Genomic DNA, 27,237 nt, shown 5'->3' with positions numbered 1-27,237 from the left:
ATTGTGGTTTCCTAGTAAGATACTCATTTCTGGCTGCTGACATGTGGGCTGTGTAACAAGGGACTGTGAAAAGGAAGCACATGGAGAAGGACCTCAAAGTAATGTGCAACAGTTATTGTACAGATTTATTGTACTCCCAAAGGCAAGAAAACATGGTAGTTGTCAATGGCTCCAATGCTGGATGTTCCAATGTTGTCATCTCTGGGATTGAATTTTTTTTTCCCCATTGTCCACCTTCCCCTGCCCTCATTTTTGACATTACCAGCCAGTAACTACACATAGAGACTCCACTCTTAGTTAGGACCAAGTGCTCAGTACCATGGCAGTTGTCATCCCACTTTCTATCAGCCTTAGAAACAAACTGATACCACATTAACTATCCTAAAACTGGGACTGTATAGTTATATACCATCTCAAACAAACAAACAAACAATCTGGTCTCACATCAAAATACACATACAACTTATTTTCTCATTTTCTTCAAAGTAAAAAATGAACCCAGGTACTTGGAGCACCAATTGATATATGGGACTGGGATATTACAGCCATAACAGAAACATGATTTTGGGAGGGGCAGTACTAGCAGCTCAATGTTCCAGGGTACAAATGCAACACGCATAATAGAGGTTGTGGTAAGAGAGGAGGGGGAGTTTCGTTTTGATGAGGGAAAACATCACAGCAGTGCATAGGGAGGATATTCTTGGGTAGGGGGGGGTGGGAGGGTGGGAGAGTGGGAGAGTGGAATGTCCAATGAGGCTATATTGGTGGAATTTAGAAATAAGGGTGATGATCACTTTGCTGGAATTGTATTATAGACCCCCGAGTGGTCCCACAGGAATTAGAGGTGCAAATATATAGGGAGGTGACAGGTAGCTATAAGAATAGAGGGTTGTAATAGCAAGTAACATCAGCTTCCCTCATATTGACTAGGACTGTCATGGTGCAAAGGGCTTGGATGGAGTGGAGTTTGTTAAATGTGTCCAGGAAAGTTTTCTTCAACAATATGTAGATGGTCCTACTAGAGAGGTGGGAACATTGGACCTCCTGCTGGAAAAGAGACTGGCCAAGTGATTGAAGTGTCAGTGGGGGAGCACTTTGAAATCAGTGACCATAGTTCTACCACTTTTAAATTAATTATGGAAAAACATAGGACTGATCCACAAATTAAAGTCCAAAGTTGGGGCAAGACAAATGTTGAAGGCATTAGACAGGAACTTGCAAAGGTTGACTGGTAGAGGCTGTTTACAGGTAAAGGGATGGCTAGCAAGTGAGAGGCTTTCAAAAGTGAGATACCGAGAGTTCAGGGACGGCATCTTCCTGCTCGAGTAAAGAGCAAGGCAGGCAGGATTAGGGAAACCTGTTTTTTTTTGCCCCCACCCCCCCTCAATTTCTCATTTCTTTTTCTTTTTTCCTTTTCTTTGGAGCAGACTCGATGGGCCGAATGGCCTAATTCTGCTCTTGTGAACAAGGGACTATTAAGGCACTGGTCAGGAAAAAGGTGTATGTCAGGTATAGACAACTGGGATCAAGTGAATCCCTTGACCATAAGGGATGGAGGAGTAGAATCAGGAGGGCAAAAAGGGGACAATGAGATAGCTTCAGCAGATGAGGTAAAGGAGAATCCTATGAGATTCTACAAGTATATTAAGAGCAAAAAAGGTAACTGGAGAGAAAATAGGGCACATTAAGGATCAATGCGGTTGTCTACATGTGGAGCCACAGGAGTTGGGCGAGGTGTTAAATTAATATTTCTCATTCATAGTTACCAAGGAGAAGGTCATGGAGGCTATGGAACTTAGGGAAATGAATAGTGATGCATTTGAAAAGATCCGATTACAACAGAGGTGGTGCTGGCAGTATTAAGGCATATTAACGTGGGTAAATCCCTGGGGCCTGATCATGTATCCTAGAACATTGTGGGAAGCTAGGGAAGAAATTACAGAGATACTTGCATCATCTTTAGCCACAGGTGATGTACCAAAGACTGGAGGGTGGCTACATGAGGACAAAGCTAGGGAACTACAGGCCAGTAATCCTAACATCATTGGTGGGAAGTTACTGGAGGGCATTGTGAGGGACAGAATCTGCCAGTATTTGGAAAGGCAAGAACTGATCAGAAATAGTCACCATGTGTTGGAAATCACGTTTCATTAATTTGATTGAGTTTTATGAAGTGACAAAGAGGATTGACGAGAGCAGGGTGATTAGGCATTGTCTACATGGACTTCAGCAAGGCCTTTGACAAGGTCCCACATGGTAGGCTGATCTGAAAGTTAGATCACATGGGATCCAGTGTGAGCTAGCCAATTGGTTACAAAAATTGGATTGGTGGAAGGAGTCAGAGAGTGGTAGTGCAGGGTAAGTTATTCAGATTGGAGGCCTGTGACTAGTGATGTGCTGCAGGAGATCAGCGCTAGGTCCACTGTTGTTTTTTCATCTATATTAATGACTTGGATGACAACATTATTAACATGGTTAGTAAGTTTGCGGATGACACCAAAACTGGTGGTGTAGTGGACAGTGAAGAAGGAGTATCTAATATTACAACAAGACGAACAGGGGAAGTGGGTCAAAGATTGGCAGATGGAATTTAACTCAGACAAGTGTGAGGTGTTGCATTTTAAGTCAGGGCAGGACTTGCACAGTAAGTGGTAGGGACCCTGGAGAATGTTTGAGAACAGAGACACCTAGGAGTACAGGTAAATAAGTCCCTGAAAGTGATGATACAGGTAGACAGGGTGATGAAGGAAAGCATTTGGCATATTTGATGTCAAGGCATTAAGTACAGCAGTTGGGATGTCATGTTACAACTGTACAAGTTGTTGTACACACTTGGAAGTATTGTGTGCAGTTCTGGTCTCCCAGCTATAGGAAGAATGTCATTAAGCTGGAAAGGGTGCAGAAAAGATTTACAAGGATGTTACCAGAACTGGAGAACTTGAGTTACCAGGAGAGGGGATGCAGAATGGAGAAGAGGATAGCGAGATGGAGGGTAGAGGACAGGTAGGAACTACTCAATTTCGGAACATGAATACGAATGGAGAGAGGAGAAATGGGTTAGAAATCCTATATCTGAATGCACGGAGTGTCAGGAATAAGGTAGGCGAGCTTGAAGCTCAGATACGAATGGGTAAAGTATGATGTTGTTGGGATAACGGAGACATGGCTGCAGGGAGATCAGACCTGGGAAATGAATTTTCAAAGGTATACATGCTATCGTAAGGACAGGAAGGTGGGCAGAGGGGGTGGGGTGGCCCTGTTGGTGAGGAATGAGATTCAGTCCCTTGCAAGGGGGGACATTGAATCAGAAGTAGAGTCAGTGTGGATAGAACTGAGGAACTGTAAGGGGCAAAAATACCCTAATGGGTGTTATCTACAGGCCTCCGAACGGTGGCATGGATATTGGGTGCAAGCTGAATAATGAGTTAATGTTGGCATGTGGCAAGGGTAATGTCACAGTAGTTATGGGGGATTTCAATATGCAAGTGGGACTGGGAAAAATCAGGCTGGTACTGGACCCCAGGAAAGGGAGTTTATAGAGTGCCTCCGGGATGCATTCTTGGAGCAGCTGGTATGAGAGCTGACCAGGGAGAGGGCTATTCTGGATTTAGTGCTGTGTAATGCGCAGGATTTGATAAAAGGAGCCATTGGGAGGTAGTGACCATAACATGATAAGTTTTTATCTGCAATTGGAGAGGGAAAAGGGCAAATCAGAAGGGTCAATTTTGCAGTTGAACAAAGGAGACTATGGAGGCACGAGGGAGGAGCTGGCTAAAGTTGACTGGGCGGGCATCCTAGCAGAATTGTCAGTGGAACAGCAATGGCAGGTATTCTTCGGAATAATGCACAAGGTGCAGGATCAGTTTATTCCCCAGAGAAGGAAAGACTCAAAGAGGGGAAAGGGGCCACCGTGGCTGACAAAGGAAGTCAGAAATAGCATTGTGTTAAAAAGGAAGAAGTATGGCAGAGCCAAGCTGAGTGGGAAGATGGAAGATTGGGAAATTTTTAAGGTGCAGCAGAATTTAACTAAAAAGGTAATTCGGGAAGAAAAAATGAGGTACGAAGGCAAGCTAGCCAGGAATATTAAGGAGGATAGCAAAAGCTTTTTTAGGTATGTGAAGGGAAAGAAGTTAGTTAGGAACAATGTTGGGCCCTTGAAGACCGAATCGGGTGAAATTATTATGGGAAACAGGGAGATGGCAGTCGAATTTAATAAGTACTTTGGATCTGTCTTCACGAGGGAAGACGTAAGAAGTCTCCCAGAAGTAAGGATGGACAAAAGGCAGAGGGTGACAGAGGAACTGAAGTGGATTGACATTAGGAAAGAAATGGTGATGGGTAGACTAATGGGGCTGAAGACTGACAAATCCCCAGGTCCAGATGGTCTGCAGCCCAGGGTACTAAAGGAGGTGGCTCTAGAAATTGTGGATGCATTGGTGATCATTTTCCGATGTTCCTTGGATTTGGGGTCAGTTCCTGAGGATTGGAGAATGGCTAATGTTATCCCACTTTTTAAGAAAGGAGGGAGGGAGAAAATGGGGAACTATCGTCCAGTTAGCCTAACATCTGTGGTGGGGAAGATGCTAGAGTCCATTAAGGATGAAATAGCGGCATATTTGGATAGCAATGATAGGATTGGGTCGAGTCAACATGGATTTACCAAGGGCAAATCATGCTTGACTAACCTACTGGAGTTTTTTTGAGGATGTAACCAGGAAAATAGACGAGGGAGATTCAGTGGATGTTGTATACATCGACTTTCAGAAGGCATTTGATAAAGTGCCGCGCAGGAGATTGGTGGGTAAAATTAGGGCTCATGGAATTGGGGGGCGGGTATTAACATGGATAGAAAACTGGTTGGCGGATAGGAAACAAAGGGTAGGGGTGAATGGATGTTTCTCAGAATGGCAGGCTGTGACTAGTGGGGTGCCACAGGGCTCGGTGCTGGGAACCGCAGCTGTTTACGATCTATGTTGATGATTTAGATGAAGGCATTGTGAATAACATTAGCAAGTTTGCTGATGATACAAAGTTGGGTGGCAGTGCGACATGTGTAGAGGAAGTTAGGAGAATTCAAGGTGATTTGGATAGGTTGGGTAAGTGGGCAGATACTTGGCAGATGAAGTTTAATGTGGATAAGTGTGAGGTTATCCACTTTGGGAGCAGGAACAGGAAGGCGGATTATTATCTGAATGGTGTGGAGTTAGGTAAGGGGGAAATACAAAGGGATCTAGGAGTCCCTTGTTCATCAGTCACTGAAAGTGAATGAGCAAGTGCAGCAGGCAGTGATGAAGGCTAATGGAATGTTGGCCTGTATTACAAGGGGAATTGAGTACAAAAGCAAAGAGATTCTTTTGCATTTGTACAGGGCCCTGGTGAGACCACTCCTGGAGTATTGTGTACAGTTTTGGTCTCCAGGGTTAAGGAAGGATATCCTGGCTATAGAGGGTGTGCAGCGTAGGTTTACGAGGTTAATTCCGGGGATGTCGGGACTGTCTTATGCCGAGAGGTTGGAGAGACTGGGATTGTACACGCTGGAATTGAGAAGATTGAGAGGGGATCTGATTGAAACATACAGGATTATTAAGGGATTCGACAAGATAGAGACAGGAAATATGTTCCAGATGTTGGGGAAGTCCAGGACCAGGGGGCATGATTTAAGAATAAGGGCTAGGCCATTTAGGACAGAGGTGAGGAAAAACTTCTTCTCCCAGAGGGTTGTAATTTGTGGAATGCACTGCCTCAGAGGGCAGTGGAGGGCCAATTCTCTGGGCACTTTCAAGAAGGAGCTAGATAGGTTTTCTTATAGATAGGGGGAATCAAGGGATATGGGGACAAGGCAGGAACAGGATATTGATTGTGAGGATCAGCCATGATCTCAAAATGGCAGTGCAGACTCAAAGGGCCGAATGGTCTACTTCTGCTCCTATTGTCTATTATCTATTGTTTATTGAGAGGCTGGATAGGGCTGGGACTTTTCTCCCTGGAGCGCAGGGCGTTGAGGTATGACTATGTTATGAGGGGTGTAGATAAGGTGGATGGTCACAGTCTTTTTCCCAGGGTAGGAGAGTCTAAAACAAGAGGGCACAGGTTTAAGGTGAGAAGGGAAATATTTAAAAGGGACCCAAGGGGAAACTCCTTCACACAGAGGGTTTTGAGTACATGAAACGAACTGCCAGAGGAAGCTGTAGAGGCAGGTACAATTATAATGCTTAAAAGACATTTGAACAGGTACATGGATAGAAAAGCCCATGGTTCTGCTCACCTACCTACAGGAAAGATATCAATAAGCTTGAAAGAGTGCAAAGAAAATTTACACAGATGTTGTATGGACTTGAGAACCTTAGTTATAGGGAAAGGATGAATAGGTTAGGACTTTATTCCCTGGAGTACAGGAGAATGAGGGGAGATCTTACAGAGGGTATACAAAAATTATGAGGGGTATAGATAGGGTGAATGCATGCAGGCTTTTCCCCCTCAGGTTGGGTGAGACTAGAACTAGAGTAAATAGGTTTAGGGTGATAAGTGAAATATTTAAGGGGGAATTTGTGGGGGATCTTCTTCACTCAGAGGGTGGTGTGAGTGTGGAATGAGCTGCCAGCGGAAGTGGTAGATGTGACAAATGAGTGGCTGGAGAGAGGCTGCAGGGGGCAGGGTTTCAAGTTCTTGGATCATTGGAACCTTTTTCTGGGGAAGGGGTGGCTTGTACAGGAGGGATGGGTTGCACCTGAACTGGAGGGGAGCCAATATCCTGGCAGGGAGGTTTGTTAATGCTACTGGGGAAGATTTAAACCAGCTTCGCAGGGGGATGGGAACCGGAAAGACAGGTCAGTAAGTGAGGGAACGGGCAGGAGGGCTGATGTCAGGGAATGTAGTATTAGGCAGATTCCTGATAACAGATGTGATGTGACCAATGGTTTGAAGTGTTTGTACTTTAATGCTCGAGTATTATGAGCAAGAGTGATGAACTTAGAGCATGGATCAGTACATGGAACTATGACGTTGTAGCCATTACAGAGACTTGGTTGAAGGACGGACAGGAATGGGTGATTGATGTACCAGGGTTTTGAAGTTTTAGGAAGAATAGAGAGGGGGAGGAGTTGCAATACTAATTAGAGATAATATATCAGCTGCACTCCAGGGAGACATAAGGGAGGGCTCAGATACATAGTCCATATGGGTAGACCTCAGGAATAGGAAGGGTGCAATCACTGTCTTGGGGGGTGTACTATAGACCTCCCAATAGCCACCAGGACATTGAGGAACAGATATGCAAACAGATTAGGGAAATGTGTAAAAAAAATTACAGGGTTGTGGTCATGGGAGACTTCAACCTCCCTGATATAAATTGGGACCTTTTTAGTGCAAGGGGGTTAGATGGGGCAGAATTTGTTAGGTGCATCCAGGAGGGGTTCCTAAATCAATAGGTTGACAATCCAACAAGGGGACAGGCTATTCTGGACCTGCTGTTGGGTAATGAGCCTGGCCAGGTGACTTACCTATCAGTGGGTGAGCAATTGGGGAACAGTGACCACAGCTCATTAACTAAAAGGAATTAGGGAAGCCAGGAGGGGCCATGAAAAGTCCTTAGCAAGTAGGATTAAGGAGAATCCAAAGGCATTCTATACCTACATCAGGAATAAGAGGATAACGAGGGAAAGGGTAGGACCACTTAAGGATAAAGAAGGGAATCTAAGTTTGGATGTAGATGATGTGGGTGAGGTTCTGAATGTGTATTTCTCTTTAGTATTTACCCAGGAAAGGGACATGCAGGACGCAGAAATTGGAACTGAGGGCAGATGTTAGGGCATTTAGAGGTCAAGGAGGAGGTAGTGTTAGGTCTCCTAAACAGTATTAAAGTGGATAAGTCCCCAGGGCCCGATGGGATATACCCCAGGTTACTGAGGGAGGTGAGAAAGGAATTGCTGGGGCCTTGACCAGTATCTTTGTGTCCTCTTTGACTACGGGTGAGGTCCCGGATGACTGGCAAGTGGCTAATGTTGTTCCTCTATTTAAGAAAGGAACAAGGGAGAATCCAGGAACTATAGACCAGTGAGTTTCATGTCAGTTGCACGGAAGTTGCTGGAGAAAATTCTTAGAGATTGGATTCCAGATGCTTGTATATCCTATGGCTTGATTAGGGAAAGCCAGAATGGCTTTGTGAGGGGCAAGTCGTGTCATACTAACCTGGTTGATTTTTTTTGACAGGGTGACGAGAGAGAATGATGAAGGTAGAGCTGTGGATGTCATCTATATGGACTTCAGTAAGGCATTTTACAAGGTCCCATATAGTAGAAGACAGAGGGTGGTGGTTGAAGGGACTTATTCGGGCTGGAGGCCTGTGAGTAGTGGTGTTCCGCAGGGATCTGTGCTGGGACCTCTGCTGTTTGTGATGTATATAAATGACCTGGATGAATATGTTGATGGATGGGTTAGTAATTTTGCAGACGATACCAAGATTGGTGGAGTTGTAAATAGTCTAGAAGACTGGCAATGGATACAGCGTGATACAGATTAGCTGCAGATGTGGGCAGAGAAATGGCAGATGGACCTTAACCCAGATAAATGTGAGATGTTGCACCTTGGTAGGACTAATGTCAAGATGCAGTACACTCTTAAGGCCAAGACCCTTAACAGTGTGGAAGAGCAGAGAGACCTTGGGGTGCAAGTCCATGGCTCATTGAAAGTGGCTACACAGGTAGACAGGGTGGTTAAGAAGGCTCATGGAATGCTTGCATTTATTAATCATGGTCAAGAAGTTATGATGCATCTCTATAGAACTCTGGTTGGCCGCATTTAGAGTATTGCATGAAGTTCTGGTCACCTCACTATAGGAAGGATGTCGAGGCTTTAGAGAGTGTGCAAAGGAGGTTTACTAGGATGCTGCCTGGATTAGAGGGCATGTGCTATCAGGAAAGGCTGGACAAACTTGGGTTCTTCTCTCTGGAGCAGTGAAGGCCAAGGGGTGATCTGTTGGAAGTGTATAAAATTATGAGGGGCATAGATACAGTGGACAAACAATATCTTTTTCCCATTATTGAGCAATCCAATAAGAGGGCATGCATTTAAGGTGAGAGGGGGTAGGTTCAGAACAGATGCAAGGGGTATGTTTTTTTTAACTGAGAGAGTGGTGGATGCCTGGAGGGTGTTGCCTGATAGGGTGGTGGAGGCAAATTCATTGGGGGCTTTTAAGAGGGGCTTGGATGGGCACATGAATGTGAGAAAAATAGAGGAATATGGGCATTCTGTAGGTAGGAGGTAATAGCTATGTCAGCACAACATTGTGGGCCAAGGGGCCTGATCTGTGTTGTACCCCCAAATGTAACATTTAAGACAGGTTTGGATAGGTACCTGGATGGGAGGGGTTTGGAGGGATATGGTCCAGGCGCAGGTAGATGAGACTAGGCAGAAGATCAGGACGGCATAAACTAGATGAGCCGAAGGGCCTGTTTCTGTGCTGAAGTACTCTATGACTGCTTGCCTAGAGGGAAAGGGGCCAAATGAAGGCATTGGGACTAGCTCAGATAGACATCTTGGTCTGCATGGATCGAATGGGCCGAAGAGACTGTTTCCATGCTGTATGACTCTATGATTAGTGAATTGGAGTTGGTGCTAGTTTGGACACAAGCAGAAGTTGATCTTGTTTACAGAGACCCTGTAATCTCAGTCTCCGAGCCCAACATCTGGGCATCCTTCAAGAAGGTGAATCCACGAAAGGCATCTGGCCCAGATGGCATACCCGGCCAAGTACTAAAGATCTGTGTGGACCAGCTGGTTGGAGTATTTACAGACACATTCAGCCTCTTGCTTCTGCGGTCTGAAGTTCCCACCTGCTTTAAAAAGGCATCTCTTGTACCAGTGCCCAAGGAGAGTGTGGTAACCTGTCCCAATGACTACTGTCCAGTAGCGCTTATATTAACTGTAATGAAGTGCTTCGAGAGGTTGGTTATGGCGCATATCAACTCCTGCCTCAGATGACCTGGACCCGCTCCAATTTGCCTACAGTCACAACAGGTCAAGAGCAGATGCAATTTCTCTGGCTCTTCACTCCGCTCCGGACCATCTGGACAACAGGAACTTATCCATCAGGCTGCTGTTCATCGACTACAGCTCTGCATTCAACACAATCATCCCATTCAAACTCATCATCAAGCTTCAGGACCTGGGCCTCTGTACCTCTCTCTGCAACTGGATACTCGAGTTCCTCATCAACAGACCTCAATTGGTGATGATTGGTAACATCTCCTCCTCACTGAACAGGTGCATCTCAAGACTGCATTCTTAGCCCCCTGCTGTACTCTCTATACACACACGACTGTGTGGCTAAGCACAGCTCCAATGCCATATACAAGTTCACCAGCCACACCACTGTTGTTGGATAAATCACAGGTGGTGATGAGTCAGCTTACCGGAGCGAGATGGGACACCTGGTTGAGTGGTGCTGCAACAACAACCTCTCACTCAAAGTCAGTAAAACTAAAGAGCTGATTGTTCACTTCCAGAAGGGGAAAGAGAGGAGAGTGAACGTGAGCCAGTCTACATTGGGGGAGCGGCAGTGAAGAGTCAGCAGCTTTAACTTCCTGGGTGTTAACATATTGGATGACCTGTCCTGAGCCCAGCCAGAACTGAAATCAGGTCGCTGTAATAGCATTACGCTAACCACTACTAAACAAAACTACGCGTTATTCCCTTTTTATTGCACGATTTTTGTAATTTTGTGACTTTGCACTGCACTGCTGCCACAAAACAAGAAATTTCACGTCATCTGTGATAACATTTTTTAATTGGGGAGGGCAAATTATGACGGTATTAGGCAGGAACGTGGGAGTGTAAATTGGAAACAGATGTTCTCAGGGAAAAGCACAGCTGAAATGTGGAGGCTGTTTAGGGAACACTTGCATGGGGTTCTGGATAGGTTTGTCCCACTGAGACAGGGAAAGGATGGTAGAGTAAAGGAACCATGGTTGACAAGGAAAAAGGAAGCAAATTTAAGGTTTAGGAAGCAAAAAATCAGGCAGTGCTCATGAGGATTATAAGGTAGCCAGGAAGGAGCTTAAGAAGGGACTTAGGAGAGCTAGAAGGGGACACGAGAAGGCCTTGGCAACTAGGATTAAGGAAAACCGCATGGTGTTCTACTCATACATGAAGAACAGGAGGATGACTATAGTGAGGGTTGGACCACTCGGGGATAAAGGGAGATACATGTGCCTGGAGGTGGAGGAGGTATGGGAGGTCCTTAATTAATACCTTGCTTTAGTGTTCACAAGGGAGAGGGACTTTGACTAATGTGAGGTCAGCATAGAACAGGCTAATGTGCTGGAGCATGTTGAGGTTAAGAAAAAGGTAGTGTTAGAGCTTCTGCAAAACATTGGGATAGATAAGTCCCCAGGGCCAGTGGGATATACCCCAGGTTCCTACAGGAAGTGAGGTAAGAGATTGCTGGGGCATTGACAATGATCTTTGCGTCCTCCCTGGACACAGGAGTGGTACCAGAGGATTAGAGGATGGCAAATGTTGTTCCGTTGTTCGAGAAAGGTAATAGGGATAATCCTGGGAATTATAGACCAGTGAGTCTTATGTCAGTGGTGGGCAAGCTATTGGAAAAGATGCTTAGGGACAGGATTTACAAGCATTTGGAGAAGCATAGTCTTATTAGGGCTAGTCAGCATGACTGTGTGAGGGGCAGGTCGTGTCTCACGAGCTTAATTGAGTTTTTCAAGGAGGTGACAAAACAAATTGATGAATGTAGAGCAGTGGACATGGTGTATATGGATTTTAGTAAGGCGTTTGACAAGGTTCCCCATGGTAGGCTCATCCAGAAAGTCATAAGGCATGGGATCAATGGAGACTTGGCTATGTAGATTTGGAATTGCTTGCCCACAGAAGGCAGAGGGTGGTAGTAGATGGAGAGTATTCCGCCTAGAGGTCAACGACTAGTGGTGTTCCACAGGGATCTGTTCTGGGACCCCTGCTCTTGTGAGTTTTATAAATAATTTGGATGAGGAAGTGGAGGGATAGGTTAGTAAGTTTTCAGATGACACAAAGATTGGAGGTGTTGTGGATAGGTAGAAGGCTGTCGTAAGTTACAATGGGATATGGACAGGATGCAGAGTTGGGTGGAGAAGTGGCAGATGGAGTTCAATCTGGGAAAATGTCAAGTGATACACTTGAAGATCAAACTTGAAGGTGGAGTACAAGGTTAATAGCAGAATTCTCAGCAGTGTAGAGGAACAGAGGGATCTTGGGGTCCAAGTCCATTGATCCCTCAAAGTTGCTGCACAAGTTGAAAGGGTGGTTAAGAAGGCGCATGATGTGCTGGCCTTCATCAGTCAGGGGATTGAGTTCAAGAGCTGCGAGGTAATGTTGCAGCTCTAGCAAACTCTGGTTAGACCACATTTAGAGTATTGTGTACAGTTCTGGTCACCTCATTATAGGAAGGATGTGGAAGCATTAGAGGGGGTGCAGAGGAGATTTAGTAGGATGCTGCCTGGATTAGAGAACATGTCTTATGAGGGAAGGTTGAGCGAGCCAGGTCTTTTCTCTTTGGAGTGATGCAGTATGAAATGTGACTTGGAGGTGTATAAGATTATGAGGGTCATTGATCGAGTGGACAGCCAGCACCTTTTCCCCAGGGTGGCAATGACCAATACCAGAGGACATCAGTTTAAGGTCAGAAGAGGAAAGTTTAGAGGAGATGTCAGAGGCAAGTTTTTTTTTAAATACAGAGAGTGGTGGGTGCCTGGAACATACTACCAGGAGTGGTGGTAGAGGCTGATACAACAGGGACATTTAAAAGACTCTTAGACAGGCACATGGAAGTAATAAAAATGGATGGTTATGGGCTGTGTAGGAGGGGTTAGATTGATCAGGGAATAGGTGTTTATATGGGTTGGCACAACATAGTGGGCCATAGGGCCTGTACTGTACTGTTTATATTGGCTAGGATCTTTGAGTCCTCATTGTCTACGGGGATGGTACTGGAGGATTGGAGGGTGGCAAATATTGTCCCCTTGTTCAAAAAAGGTAGCAGGGATAGTCCAGGGAATTACAGACCAGTGAGCCTTACATCTGTGGTAGGCAAGCTGTTGGAAAGGATTCTTAGAAATAGGATCTATGAGCATTTAGAGAATCATGAACTGATTAGGGACAGCCAGCATGGATTTGTGAAGGGAAGATCTTGCCTCACAAGCCTGATAAGGTTCTTTGAGGAGGTGACCAGGAAGATTGCTGAGGGTAGTGCAGTAGATATGGTCTACATGGATTTTAGTAAGGCGTTTGACAAGGTTCCACATGGTAGGCTTCTTCAGAAGGTCAGAGGCCAAGGGATCCAGGGAAGCTTGGCCATGTGGATTCAGAATTGGCTTGCCTGTAAAAAGCAGAGGGTTGTGCTGGAGGGAGTGCATTCAGATTAGAGGGCTGTGACTAGTGGTGTCCCACGGGGATTGGTTCTGGGACCTCTACTTTTTGTGATATTTATTAATGACTTAGATGAGGGGGTGGAAGGGTGGGTCAGCAAGTTTGCAGATGACACAAAGATCGGTGGTGCTGTGGATAGTGTGGATGGCTGTTGAAGCTTAGAGGGATGCAGAGCTGGGCTGACAAGTGGCAGATGGAGTTCAATCCAGAGAAGTGTGAGGTGGTACACTTCGGAAGGACTAACTCCAAGGCAGAATACAAGGTAAATGGCAGGATTCTGGGCAGTGTAAAGGAGCAGAGGGATCTGGGGGTTCATATCCATAGATCCCTCAAAGTTGCCACACAGGTGGATAGGGTAGTTATGAAAGCTAACATCCCATAAGCTTTCTTAAGTTGTGGGATCGAGTTTAAGAGCCGCGAAGTAATGATGCAGCTTTACAGAACTCTGGTTAGACCACACTTAGAGTACTGTGTCCAGTTCTGGTCGCCTCATTATAGGAAGGATGTGGAGGGTGCAGAGGAAGTTTACCAGGATGCTGCCTGGATTACAGAGTATGGATTATGAGGAGAGACTAAGGGAGCTAGGGCCTTACTCATTGGAGAGGAGGAGGATGAGGGGAGACATGATAGAGGTTTACAAAATATTAAGAAGAATAGATAGTGGACAGCCAGCACTTCTTTCCCAGGGCACCAATGCTCAATACAAGAGGGCATGGCTTTAAGGTAATGGGTGGGAAGTTCAAGGGAGACGTCAGAGGGAGGTTTTTCACCCAGAGAGTGGCTGGTGCATGGAATGCGCTGCTGGGGGTGGTGGTGGAGGCAGATACATTGGGCAAGTTCAAAAGATTGTTAGATAAGCATATGGAGGAATTTAAGATCAAGGGATATGTGAGAGGAAGGGGTTAGGTAGTCTTAGGAGTGGTTTGAAGGTTGGCACAACATCGTGGGCTGAAGGGCCTGTATTGTGCTGTATTGTTCTATGCATCAATCTAAAGACTCAAAAAAGAATTAGATAATCTAAAAGCCAAGTTCACCATTTCACCAGAATCTGTGCCCTTGAGACAGTTTCCAGAATTCCAAACAGTAACGTTCACATTTATTTAGTGCTTTGCAAGGGGTATAGTAGCAGTGTTTAAATTACTGGACTAGAAACCAGAGTTTAGGATCATATATTCAGGCTCAAATCCCACCACAGCTGCTGAGGAATTTAAATGTATTTAAACAAATTGAGACTTTTTTAAAAAAAATAACCTAGTCTCAGTAACAGCAACTATTAAACTGCATTATTATTCACCAATGCCCTTCAAGGAAGGACATCTGCCATCCTTGCTTGGTATGGCCTACATGAGACCATGCTTACTATGGCTCTTAACTGCCTGATCAGCTCAGGGCTGTTAGGGATGGCCATTAAATAAACTTTGGTTTTGCCAGAGATATCCACACCCCATGAAAGAATAAATACAAGAAGAACATTAAAGTACTTGTGAAGTGCTGCCACTGTTGCAGTGTAATCAGCAGGAATCAATTTTCAAAAAGTGAGACACTACCAAATAACGTGTTACTGGTGAGGTGATAACCAGGACAACTGCACTTCAATGGACAGCAGTCCATTGCACTTCTTTGACCAGTACCACAAGATCTTCTGTGCTCAGTAGATGGAATCTCAACCTTCAAGATAACAGCACCTCCATTGTCTCCCTCAGGACATGGCTTATAACAATGACTTGACAGAACAAGAGTGGAAGACCCTTTGATATTAAGCCAATGTTTCTGGCAAGGTGAGGACTTGGGGATGTGAAGGAGGATAGAGAGAGTGATAAAGAGCACAAGTAATAGAAATTGAAGTGGAACAGCTGAGAATGATGTCTATTAGTTTGAATATTAGTGAAATAAAAGTTGAGATCATTTATTAATTTCATTCTTTCTTCTCCCCCCTCATTCATTCATACCTTCAGTCTCTCTGGTTATTATAGTGTGAATCCATTCCTTGTCGAAATGACCAGCAAGCACCAACTCAGAGATTGAACAGCTCAGTACACACACTGCACTTTGCTGATAACGACCCAGCTTTGTCTGTTCCTGCCAGATAAAGCCGAGCCCGGGCAGTTACCAGACCCTATCTGCCTTTGCAGTCAATATTAATACAGCTGACAAAGGCATGCTTCTGATAACACAACTACAGAGCTATGAACATATTCTGTGGAGTTTATTATAACTGACACTTCTTAAACCCATCCAAGTTAGGCATTTTCTAACACCCGTCCTTCCTTGCTGATTGTTTTTATGTTTTTCATAAATGTTAAAACATTTTAAAAACATCTAAAGAGGTAGTTGCTACTCTTTTCAATTCCCAGAGAATTCAAGAGACCCAAAATTAAGAATGAAATAATGGTTCTGAGGTCGGTGACTAATGGTGTTCCACAGGGATCTGTTCTGGGATCCCTGCTCTTTGTGATTTTTATAAATGACTTGGATGAGGAAGTGGAGGAATGGGTTTGTAAGTTTGCAGATGGCACGAAGGTTGGAGGTGTGGATGGTGTAGAAGGCTGTCGTAGGTTACAATGGAATATAATCAGGATGCAGAGTTGGGTGGAGAACTGGCAGATGGATTTCAATCTGAAAAAATATGAAGTGGTATACTTTGGAAGATTGAATTTGAAGGCAGAATATTCTGAGCCCAAAAATATTCTCAGCCAACTCTTCTGCTAGAATTATGACCTTCGAACTGACCATCAACTGACCATCTGGTCACCTCACTCTGGGAAGGATATCAAGGCTTTAGAGAGGGTGCCGAGGAGGTTTATTAGGATACTGCCTGGATTAGAGGGCATGTGCTGTCAGGACAGGCTGGACAAACTTGGGTTCTTTTCTCTGGACATGAGGGGTACTTTTTTTTAAACTGAGAGAGTGGTGGATGCTTGGAATGCATTGCCTGATAGGGTGGTGGGGCTCATTGGGGCTTTTAAGAGGGGTTTGGATGGGCACATGAATGAGAAGAAAATAGAGGGATATGGGCATTCTGTAGGTAGGAGGGAATAGCTATGTCAGCATAACATTGTGGGCGGAAGGGCCTGTTCTATACAGTACTGTTCTACATTCTATGTTCTATCATGGAATATCAAACAGTAGAGCACAGACGCAGGCCTTTTGGCCCACGGTATCTGTACTGACTGGGATGCCAATTTAAACTAATCTCATTTGCCTGCTTATGGTCTATATCCCTTCATTCCATGCCTGTTCATGTACCTAGCTAAATGCCTTTAAAATGTTGCTATTATATCAGCTTCCACCACCTCCCCTGGCAGCACGTTTCAGGTACCTACCACTCTGTGCAGAAGGAACTTGCTTTGCAAATCTCCTTTAAACTTCCCCCCCTCACCTTAAAAGTACGCCAACTATTATTTGATGTTTCCACCCTGGGAAAAAGACTATCTACCCTCTCTATTCCTCTCATAATTTTATACCAGGTCGCCCCTCAACCTCTGACAATCCAGAGAAAACAACCCAAGTTTGTCCAATCTCTCCCTGTAGCCTAACCAAGGTTTTATACAGCTGCAACACAACTACCCAACTTTTATACTCAATACCTTGAAGAAGGCAGAGGACAGACAGGTAGGTGTGGGAATTGGGAGGGGAGTTGAAATGACATGCTACTGGAAGCTCAAGATGGACACTGCAGGCAGTGCAGGTTCTCCACAAAACAGTTGACGAATCTACACTTCATCTTGCCAAGGTAGAGGAGGCCCCATCAAGAGCACCAACTGAAATAGACGAGATTGGAGGAGGTGCATGTTCCCTACTCTACTGCTACGATGAGACCAAATACAAACAAGAACAAAACTTTGTTTTGTGGGTAGCCTACACCCCAATGGTATGAAGACTACATTTTCCAGTTTCAGGTAATACACACCCCCTAGTGTTCCTTTTCCATCCCACCAGTCAACCTAGGTTCCCTCCCCCTTTGTTCATTTCCCCTTTCACCCCCTTGAAACCTATATTTGTCAGCCTCTCCAATCTTGTTCCATCTACCCATGATTCCTCCTTTATCTGGTTGCAAAATTGTCACCTTCCAGCCTCTGCCTCTACCTTCACTCTCCCCTCCCGCTACCTGGATCTATCCGCCTATCGTCCCACTCTCATCTGGTTCCACCTATCACCTAGTCTTTCCCCTCCCTCTCACCTCTTTATACTGGCTATCTGCCCTCTGCATTCTCAGTCCTGATGCAGGGTTTCAACCTGAAACCTTCGACCATCCCTTTGCCTCCACAGATGCTGCTTGACTTGCTGAGTTCTTCTAGCAACAAACAATCTGCTGGAGGAACTTGGCAGGTCAAGCAGCATATGTGGGGGGAAAATAATTGTCGAGGTTTTGGGTCGAAACCCTGCATCAGGACTGAGAGTGGAGAAGGGAGATAGCCAGCACAAAGTGATAAATGGGAGTGGTGAGACAGAGGCCAGATGTGATTATGAACGTGGGGGAGCGGGGAGGAGAGTTGGATGATAGGCAGATTGAGCCAGGTAGGGGAGGGGAAGGCGTGGAGTTGGAAAACAGAGGTAGGTGGATGATAGATGGAGGCAAACAAAAAAGATGAAGCCAGGAGCGGGGGGGAGGGAAGTGAAGGTGGAAGCAGGTGCTACACGGTGATAAGCAAGGACACCAGTGCTGGAATCTGATAAGTAAGGAAGGTGATAACAGTAACCATTTGGGGAGAGGGGAAAAAGTAGATGAAACCAGGACCAGATGGAGGAGGAGCAGCCAGGGGGTGAACTGTATGGTAATGAGTGGATGGAATCAGGAGGGGGAGGGGAATGAAAATGGGTGATGGGAGGCTGGAGGAGGGTGTGTGGAAAAGGAGACAAATACAGAGGGGCCAGAGGAGGATCAGAAAGAGGAGGTTTGGTTGTGGGGGGGGGGGGGGGGGGGGGGGGGGGGGGGGGTGGTGGTGGTGGAGAGGGAGGTAAGGGTTACTTGAAATTGGAAAATTCAAGGTTCCTACCATTGGTTGTAAATTATTCAGTTGGAATATGAGATGTTCTTCTCATTCGCACTGGGCCTCACCCTGGCATTAGAGAAGGCTGAGGATGGACAGATCGGTGTGGGAATGGGAAGGGCAATTGAAATGGCACACAACTGGGAGCTCAGGATGACCATTGCAGACAGAGCACAGGTGCTCTGCGAATCAGTAACCTAGTCTGTGCTTAGTCTCACCAATGTAGAGTTCTTCCAGCAGGTTGTTTTTTGGTCCAGATTCCAGCATCTGTCATCTCTTGTGTCTTCAAGTACTTTAGAAGTGCAGGCTTTGCTGCTATGTAGATAACACAGCAGCCAATTTAGGCACAAACATGTGATAGTGACTGGATGCTTAGTTTTAGAACTGTAGACTGAATGAAAAATATTGGTCGGGTCACCTGACAGAACTTCCAGTACTTAATCCAATGAGATCTTTTACTGACACCCAAAAGAAAAGGCAAGCTTTGGGTCAACATATTTTCTGCTTCCTCAAAGAGTGCAGCACTCCCTCAGAAATGATATGTGATAACAGTCTACATGTTTATTCAAAATAAATACAACTCCAATAGATTAACCATCACTGGTGCAACACCATTAAATGTACACATACTACTGCATTGAGTATAAAAGTTGGGAAGTCATGTTGCAGCTGTACAAAACTTTGGTTACACCACATATAGACAGGGTGGTGAAGAAAGCGTTTGGCATGCTGGCCTTCATTAGGGCACCAAGTATGTATTTCAATGTACATGTGACTAATAAAGATACCTCGTTTTACTTGGGATGTTATGTTGCAGTTGTACAAGACATTGGTGAGGCTGCACCAATAGTATCGTGTACAGTTTTGGTTACAATGTTATAGTAAAAATATCATTAAGCTAGAAAGAGTGCAAATAAGATTTATGAGAACGTTGCTAAGACACGAGGGCCTGAGTCGTAGGGAGCAGTTGGGCAGGCTGGGCCTTATTCCTTGGAATGTGAGAGACTGAGGGGTGACCTTATAGAAGTGTATAAAATCATGAGGGGCATTGATAGGGTGAATGCACAGTCTTTTTCCTAGGGAAAGAAAACCAAAAACTAGAGGGCTTAGGTTTAAGGTGAGAGGGCAAAGATTTAAAAGGGAACTGAGTGGCAACTTCATCACACAGAGGGTGGTGTGTATATAGAACGAGCTGCCAGAAGAAATGGGAGGCATGTACAATAACAATTAAAAGACCTTTGGACAGGTACATGGATAGGAAAGGTTTATAGGGATATAGGCACCTTGGTCGGCATGAATGAGTTGAGCTGAAGGGCCTGTTTCCATGCTGTATAACTCTACATAGAGTATCGTGTGTAGTTCTGGTTGCCGCATTACAGGAAGGATGTGGAGGCTTTGGAGGGGTTGCAGAAGAGAGTCATCAGGATTTTGCCTGGATTGGAAAGTATTCTATACGGAGAGATTGGACAGACTTTTTTTTGCTGGAGTGTCAGAGGCTGAGAGGCGATCTGATAGGAATATATAAAATTATGAGAGGCATAGGGTAGATGGTTAGTCTTTTTATCAGGATGGAAATGTCAAATACTAGAGGGCATAGGTTTAAGGTGAGAAGGGGAAAGGTTTATGTACAATAGCAACAGTTAGACAGACACATGAACACAGGGAATAGAAGGTGTGGTCCTTAGTGCAGGCAGATGGGATTAGTTTAGATTGGCATCATGCTCATCGTGGGCAACATTGGCAACATCGTGGGTCAAAGGGCTTGCTACTGTGCTGTATCATTCTATCTATAGCAGAACTGTATGAATTCGATGTCATCTACAGAAGGACTTGCTGATGCTCTAATTGTTCATTCTTGATTTACACAGCGACAGCAACCACTGCTAGGCAACTGAACAGATCTTTCACATTGGACATTTTTACCATTTGACTGGCATCCTTAATATTAGTTTTACTTGGGTTTGGGCCGGCATCCTCTAACCAGTTGAACAATGGTTTCTAACTAAACAGATGAGGAACATGGGTGAAGGCAAACGAGAAAGCAAGAATGCATGATGGAGAGAAAGCAGTACTAGTTTGAATAAGTAGTACATGAGAGAATGCAAGAAGTGTTGGCACCAGAAGCGTGGCGACACTTGCAGGCTGCCCCCAGAACACTCTGCAAAGATGAACTCCAGATCATTCGTGAGGCAGAGGCAGAAATAGACAGGAGTTTCATTGAGACAGTCACCCCTAAAAGTCAGGAGGCAGGTAGCTGGGTGACTGTCAGGAAAGGGAAGGGGTATAGACCGAAAGAGCAGAGCACCCCATGGCCATTCCCATCAACAATAAGTATACCATTTTGGATACTGCTGGTGAGGACGACCTACCAGGGACAAGTTGCAGTGGTTGGTTCTCTGGCACCAAGACGAACCCTCGGCTCAGAAAGGAAGGAGGGAAAAGAAGAGCAATAGTGATGGGGATTCCATAGTTAGGGGGACAGATAGGAGGTTGTGTGGGAGAGATCGAGAGTCCCTGATGGTCTGTTGCCTCCCTGGTGCCAGGGTCCGTGATACCTTGGATCGAGTTCTCAATATTCTCAGGAGGGAAAGTGAGCAGCCAGATGTTGTGGTCTACGTAGGGACCAATGACATGGATAGGAAAGAGGAGGAGGTCCTGCAAAGAGAGTTTAGAGAATTAGGTGCAAAGTTGAAGGACAGGACCTCCAAGGTTGCAATCTCAGGATTGCTACCCGTGCCACGAGCTAATGAGGCTAGAAATAGGAGGATCATGCAGCTAAATATGTGGCTAAGGAATTGGTGCAGGAGGGAGGGCTTCATGTTTCTAGACAATTGGGATTTGTTCCAGGGAAGGTGGGACCTGTTCTGACAGGACGGTTTGCACCTGAACTGGAGGGGGACTAACATTCTTGCAGGTAGGTTTGCTAGTGCTGCTCCAGGGGGGTTTAAACTAGATTTGCAGGGGGAGGGGAACCAGAGTGTTAGTGCAGATAGTGAGGTGGAGGAGGAAAAAGGTCATGCGAGGACTGCAGGTATAGACAGAAATCAAAGGTTTGTACATGATAGAAGTGTTCTCAGGTGCATCAATTTCAATGCAAGAAGCATTGTAGGTAAGGCAGATGAGCTTAGGGCGTGGATTGGCACGTGGGATTATGATATTATTGCTATTAGTGAGACTTGGATGCAGGAAGGGCAGGACTGGCAGCTTAATGTTCCGGGGTTCCGTTGTTTCAGACGTGATAGAGGGGGAGGGATGAAAGGGGGAGGAGCGGCATTACTGGTCAGGGAAAATATCACAGCTGTGCGTAGACAGGACAGCCCAGAAGGCTCATCTACTGAGGCCATATGGGTGGAGCGGAGGAACAGGAAAGGTGTGGCCACACTAATAGGGTTGTATTATAGACCGCCCAATAGTCAGAGAGAATTGGAGGAACAAATCTGTAGGGAGATAGCAGACCGATGTAAGAAACAGAAAGTTGTAATAGTAGGGGATTTTAACTTTCCACATATTGACTGGGACTCCCACACTGTGAAAGGGCTGGATGGCTTGGAATTTGTCAAATGTGTTCAGGAACGTTTTCTAAATCAATATATAGAGGTACCAACGAGAGAGAATACACTACTTGATCTCCTATTAGGGAACCAGGCAGGTCAGGTGACAGAAGTATGTGTAGGTGAGCATTTTGGGTCCAGTGACCATAATGTCATTAGTTTCAAGTCAATTATGGATAAGGACAGGCCTGGTCCTCGGGATGAGGTTTTAAATTGGAGAAAGGCCAATTTTGTGGAAATGAGAAAGGATCTAGGAAAAGTGGATTGGGGTAAGTTGTTTTCTGGCAAGGATGTGCTCAGTAAGTGGAAGGCCTTCAAAGACGAAATTTTGAGAGTGCAGAGTTTGCATGTTCCTGCCAGGATTAAAGGCAAAGTTAACAAGCATAGGGAACCTTGGTTTTCAAGGGATATTGGCAGTCTGGTTAAGAAAAAGAGAGTTGTATAGTAGGTATAGGCAACTAGGAACAAATGAGGTACTTGAAGAGTATAGAAAAAGAAAGAAAATACTGAAAAAGGAAATCAGGAAGGCAAAAAGACGACATGAGGTTGCTTTGGCAGATAATGTGAAGGTAAACCCGAAGGGTTTCTACAAGTATATTAAGAGTAAAAGGATAGTAAGGGACAAAATTGGTCCCCTAGTAGATCAGAGTGGTCGTATATGTGTGGAGCCCCAGGAAATGGGGGAGATCTTAAACAGTTTTTTTGCATCAGTATTTACTCAGGAAACGGGCATAGTGGATATGGAAGGAAGGGAAACAGGCAATAGTGTCATGGAACATATGGAGATTAAAGAGGAGGAGGTGCTTGCTGCTTTACAGATATATTTAAAATGCCCTCAGCTGCAGGTACGGTGCCAGAGGACTGGAGGGTAGCTCATGTAGTTCCGTTGTTTAAAAAAGGATCTAAAAGTAAACCAGGTAATTACAGGCCAGTGAGCCTGACATCAGTAGTGGGTAAATTATTGGAAGGTGTTCTGAGAGATCGGATATACAAGTATTTGGATAGCCAAGGGCTGATTAAGGATAGTCAGCATGGCTTTGTGCGTGGTAGATCGTGTTTAACGAATCTTGTAGAGTTTTTCGAGGAGGTTACCAAGAAAGTAGATGAAGGAAAGGCTGTGGATGTTGTCTACATGGACTTTAGTAAGGCCTTTGACAAGGTCCCACATGGGAAGTTAGTTCAGAAGGTTCAGACACTGGGTATCCATGGAAAGGTTGTAAACTGGATTCGAAATTGGCTGTGTGGGAGAAGACAGAGTGGTAGTGGATGATTGTTTCTCAGACTGGAGGTGAAGTGGACAGCGAGGAAGGCTTTCAAAGCTTGCAGAGGGATCTGAACCAACTGGAAGAATGGGCCAGAAAATGGCAGATGGAATTTAATGCAGACAAGTGTGAGGTGTCGCATTTTGGAAGGACAAATCAAGGTAGGACATACACAGTAAATGGTAGGGCACTGAGAAGTGCAGAGGAACAAAGGGATCTGGGAGTTCAGATACATAATTCCCTGAAAGAGGCATCACAGGTAGACAGGGTTGTAAAGAAGGCTTTTGCTTTAAGAATGCCAGGATGCCAAAGTATTGAGTATAGGAGTTGGGATGTTATGGTGAGGTTGTATAAGACATCGGTGAGGCCAAATTTGGAGTATTGTGTGCAGTTCTGGTCACCTAACTATAGGAAGGATATCAGTAAGATTGAAAAAGTGCAGAGGAAATTTACTAGAATGTTGCTGGGTCTTCAGGAGTTGAGTTACAGGGAAAGGTTGAACAGGTTAGGACTTTATTCCTTGGAGCGCAGAAGAATGAGGGGAGATTTGATAGAGGTTTACAAAATTATGAGTAACACAAAATACAGAGTTAATGTGAGTAGGCTCTTTCCACCTAGATTAGGAGAGATAAGTACGAGAGGACATGGCTTTAGGGTGAAAGGGGAAAAGTTTAGGGGGAACATTAGGGGAAGCTTCTTCACTCAGAGTGGTGGGAGTATGGAACGGGCTGCCACCTGATGTAGTAAATGTAGGCTCACTCGAGTTTTAAGAATAAATTGGATAAATACATGGACAGGAGAGGTCTGGAGGGTTATGGACTGGGTGCAGGTCAATGGGACTAGTGGAATACCGTTTTGGCATAGACTAGAAGGGCCGAATGGCCTGTTTTCTGTCCTGTAGTGTTCTATGGTTCTAAGATGCATTTCACCGTGTGTTTCAATGTACATGTGACTAATAAAGACATCTTATCTTATAAATGAGAGATGGAAAACAAGATAAGTGCAAGCAAAAGCACATACTGGGGAGCCTGACTGAGAGGAAGAGCAAGTTCTCTGAAAATATGCAGTGGACATAATTCATTCCCACTTTTTGTGCTGTCTGCTGAATGATCAGTGCTGGAGCCCACCACATGAGGGTGCTGCTGAACAATATGGCACAAACCTTCCTGTATCACATTAAGCCCCAAAGCTGAGAGCTGTCACCAGACTTTATAACTATTTTCGATGTTTCCACAAATAAATATTAAAGGACTCCAGCATTGATCAATAAACAGAATGAAATAACAAAAGGTGAATAGAGACACAAGAGACTGCAGATGGTGGAATCTGGAGCAAAAAATAAACTGCTGGAAGAACTCAGTGGGTCAAGCAGCACGTGTGGAGGCAAAGGGACAATCAACATTTCAGGTCAAGACCCTGCACCAGGACTGTGTGTGTGTAGAGGGAAGACAGAGCATAGGGCTATCTTCCCACTACACTCAGCCCTCTCGATGCAAAACTTCATCTATCCCTCTGCCTCTACAGATGCAGAACGTACAAACTCCTTACAGACAGCGGTGGGAATTGAACCCTAGTCGCTGGCGCTGTAATAGTGTCACGCTAACTGCTGCACTACCGTGCCTGCCCACATGATATCCCAGCTCCTGTATTCAATATCCTGACTGATGAAGGCAAGTGTGCCAAATGACTTCTTCACTACTCTTGTCTATCTGTGTGTCACCACTTTCAGGGAACTATGTACCTGTACCCCTAGGTGTCTCTGTTCAACATTTCCCAAGGCCCTACCACTTACCATGCAAGTCTGGCCCTGGTTTAACTTGCAAAACCTCCAACATGTCCAAGTTAAATTCCATCTGCCATTCCTTGGCCCACTTCCCCAGTTAAACTAGATCCTGTTGTAACATTAGATATTCTTCTTCACTGTTTACACCACCAATTTTGGTGTCATTTGCAAACTTACTAACAATATTAACAACTGTCATCCAAATAGTTAACATAGATGACACAACAGTGGACCCAATACCAGTCCTTGCGGCACACCACCGGTCATAGGCCTTCAATTTGAATAACCACCCTCCACTACCATCCCATGACTACTTCCACTGAGCCAATTTTGTATCCAATAAAGCTAGCTCACCCTGGATCCCATGTAAAGTAAGCTTCCAGACTAGCCTAGCATGCAGAACCTTGTCAAAGGTCTTGCTTTAGTCCATGTAGACAACATCTACCACCCTGCCCTCATGGATCCTCCTCATCACCTCTTCAAAACACTCAGTCAAATTCGTGAGACATGATTTCCCCACACATAAAACCATGCTGACTATTCCTAACCAGTCCTCAGCTTTCCAAATGCTGGTAAATCCTGTCCCTCAGAATACCCTCCAGTAACTTTCACAACAAGTTAGGCTCACTGGCCTGTAGTTCCGACTTGTCCTTGCAACCCTTCTTAAATAAAGGCACAACACTAGCCACCCTCCAGTCTTCCGGTACCTCACCCCAAGCTAAAGATGATGCAAATATCTCAGCCAGGGCCCCTACTATTTTTTCCCTAGCTTCCCACAATGCCCGATGATACACTTGATCGGGGCCCAAGGACTTATCCACCTTAATATGTCTTAAGAACCCCAGCACCTCCTCTATCACGTGAATATGTTCCAATAAATCACAATTCATTTCCCTTAATTCCTTAGTCTCCATGACCTTCTCCATGGTAAATACAAATGTGAAATATTTAACATCTCGCCCATCTCCTGTAGCTGCACACACAGGTGACCACATTGTTCTTCAAGGGGACTTATTCTCTCCATAGTTACCCTTTTGCTCTTAATATAATTGTAAAATTTCTGAGTAACAGGATGAATGCTGGCAGAGGTTGCATGGCTACAACCAGAAAGATAAAAATGGAGCCAAATTGCAGTTCCACCAACTTATCAACAGTACAGAGACTTTGGAGGAGATTATAAATAGGTTGAAAACCGCAAGGAGAAAAACTTTACCTTTATCTCAAGCTAGACCGTCATTAGGTGATCTTGATTAAAGCTGCTTTGGTATGACATAGAAGCAGAAACCTGATTGGAGAGATTCAAATATGCAATTCTGAAAAAGAGAAACATGGATTAGTATGGAAATCAAGGGAAGCTATCTGCAAAGGCAGAGGAATCAAAGATTTTTTTTTGAGGGGCAACATCATCAGATTTAAAGGGGAGTTGGAAAAGTACCCAAAGAACCAACAAAGTCAACTAGAAAAAGGAGCCAGGAGCGGAAAGTAAGATGGTTACCAAAATAGGTCAGATGCAGCAGAAATCAAAGTGTAAAAAAAACAGCAGATGCTGAAAATTGAAATAAAAACAGAAGATGCTGGAAGCACTCAGTAGGTCAGGCAGCATCTGTGGAAAGAGAAATAGTTAACACTTGAGGTTGACCACAATTACTCAGAGCTGGAAAAAAGCTTTCCCCCACCTTTCATAGGACTTCGGTCAGAAAAATCAACTCCTTCCACAGATGTTTCTGACCTGCTGACTATCCTCTGTTTCCCTTTAAAGGTAGTGGCACAAGAGGAGTTCAATGAGAGAAAACAAAGAAGTAAATTTAGAACCACCAGGGATGAGGGTAACATGAGGAATTTGAACTGGTTTATAAAGCAAACTGGGTACTCAAAGTGATGGACAGCCTTTCACTTACGGATCAGCCAGCACTCTGGACTAGGGATTTACCACCCAACACCAACAAACCAAGGTCTCATCCCTTCAACCACACCTGCTTCCCTCCCCCATTTCCACCATTCTTTCTCCCTCATACCCACACTTCCCCTGGATCCTGCCACACTTTTACCCCCACCCAACCCTCCACACTTCTCCCCCTGTCCTGCCCAATCCTTCTCCCTCAACACAACCTTTGCTGTCCCTCCCCTATAACCCGTCCCCACCCCCTAAACTCACATCCACCCCAACCTTCACTCCCTACTACACCCCACACCGTCCCCCCATGCCCCTCGACATCCCCTCAACCCTCACCTCC

At 45.0% G+C, this 27,237-nt stretch overlaps 1 protein-coding gene across 1 annotated transcript in view; it reads right to left on the bottom strand.

The window, feature by feature from the left end:
* cbfa2t3 (CBFA2/RUNX1 partner transcriptional co-repressor 3) overlaps positions 1–27,016 on the bottom strand; it is a 183,630-nt gene extending 156,614 nt beyond the window's left edge. The window contains exons 1-2 of the mRNA XM_052028618.1: positions 26,680–27,016; positions 26,217–26,316 (exon numbers count right to left, since the gene is read on the bottom strand). The gene's annotated coding sequence lies outside the window, so the exon portion shown is untranslated. The remainder of the gene's footprint in view (positions 1–26,216; positions 26,317–26,679) is intronic.
* Between the last annotated feature and the right edge of the window lie 221 nt (positions 27,017–27,237).

The sequence above is a fragment of the Pristis pectinata genome, chromosome 13 (genome assembly GCF_009764475.1).
Source record: "Pristis pectinata isolate sPriPec2 chromosome 13, sPriPec2.1.pri, whole genome shotgun sequence".
In the NCBI taxonomy this organism is placed as follows: domain Eukaryota; kingdom Metazoa; phylum Chordata; class Chondrichthyes; order Rhinopristiformes; family Pristidae; genus Pristis; species Pristis pectinata.
This window is presented reverse-complemented; position numbering and strand designations above follow the sequence as displayed.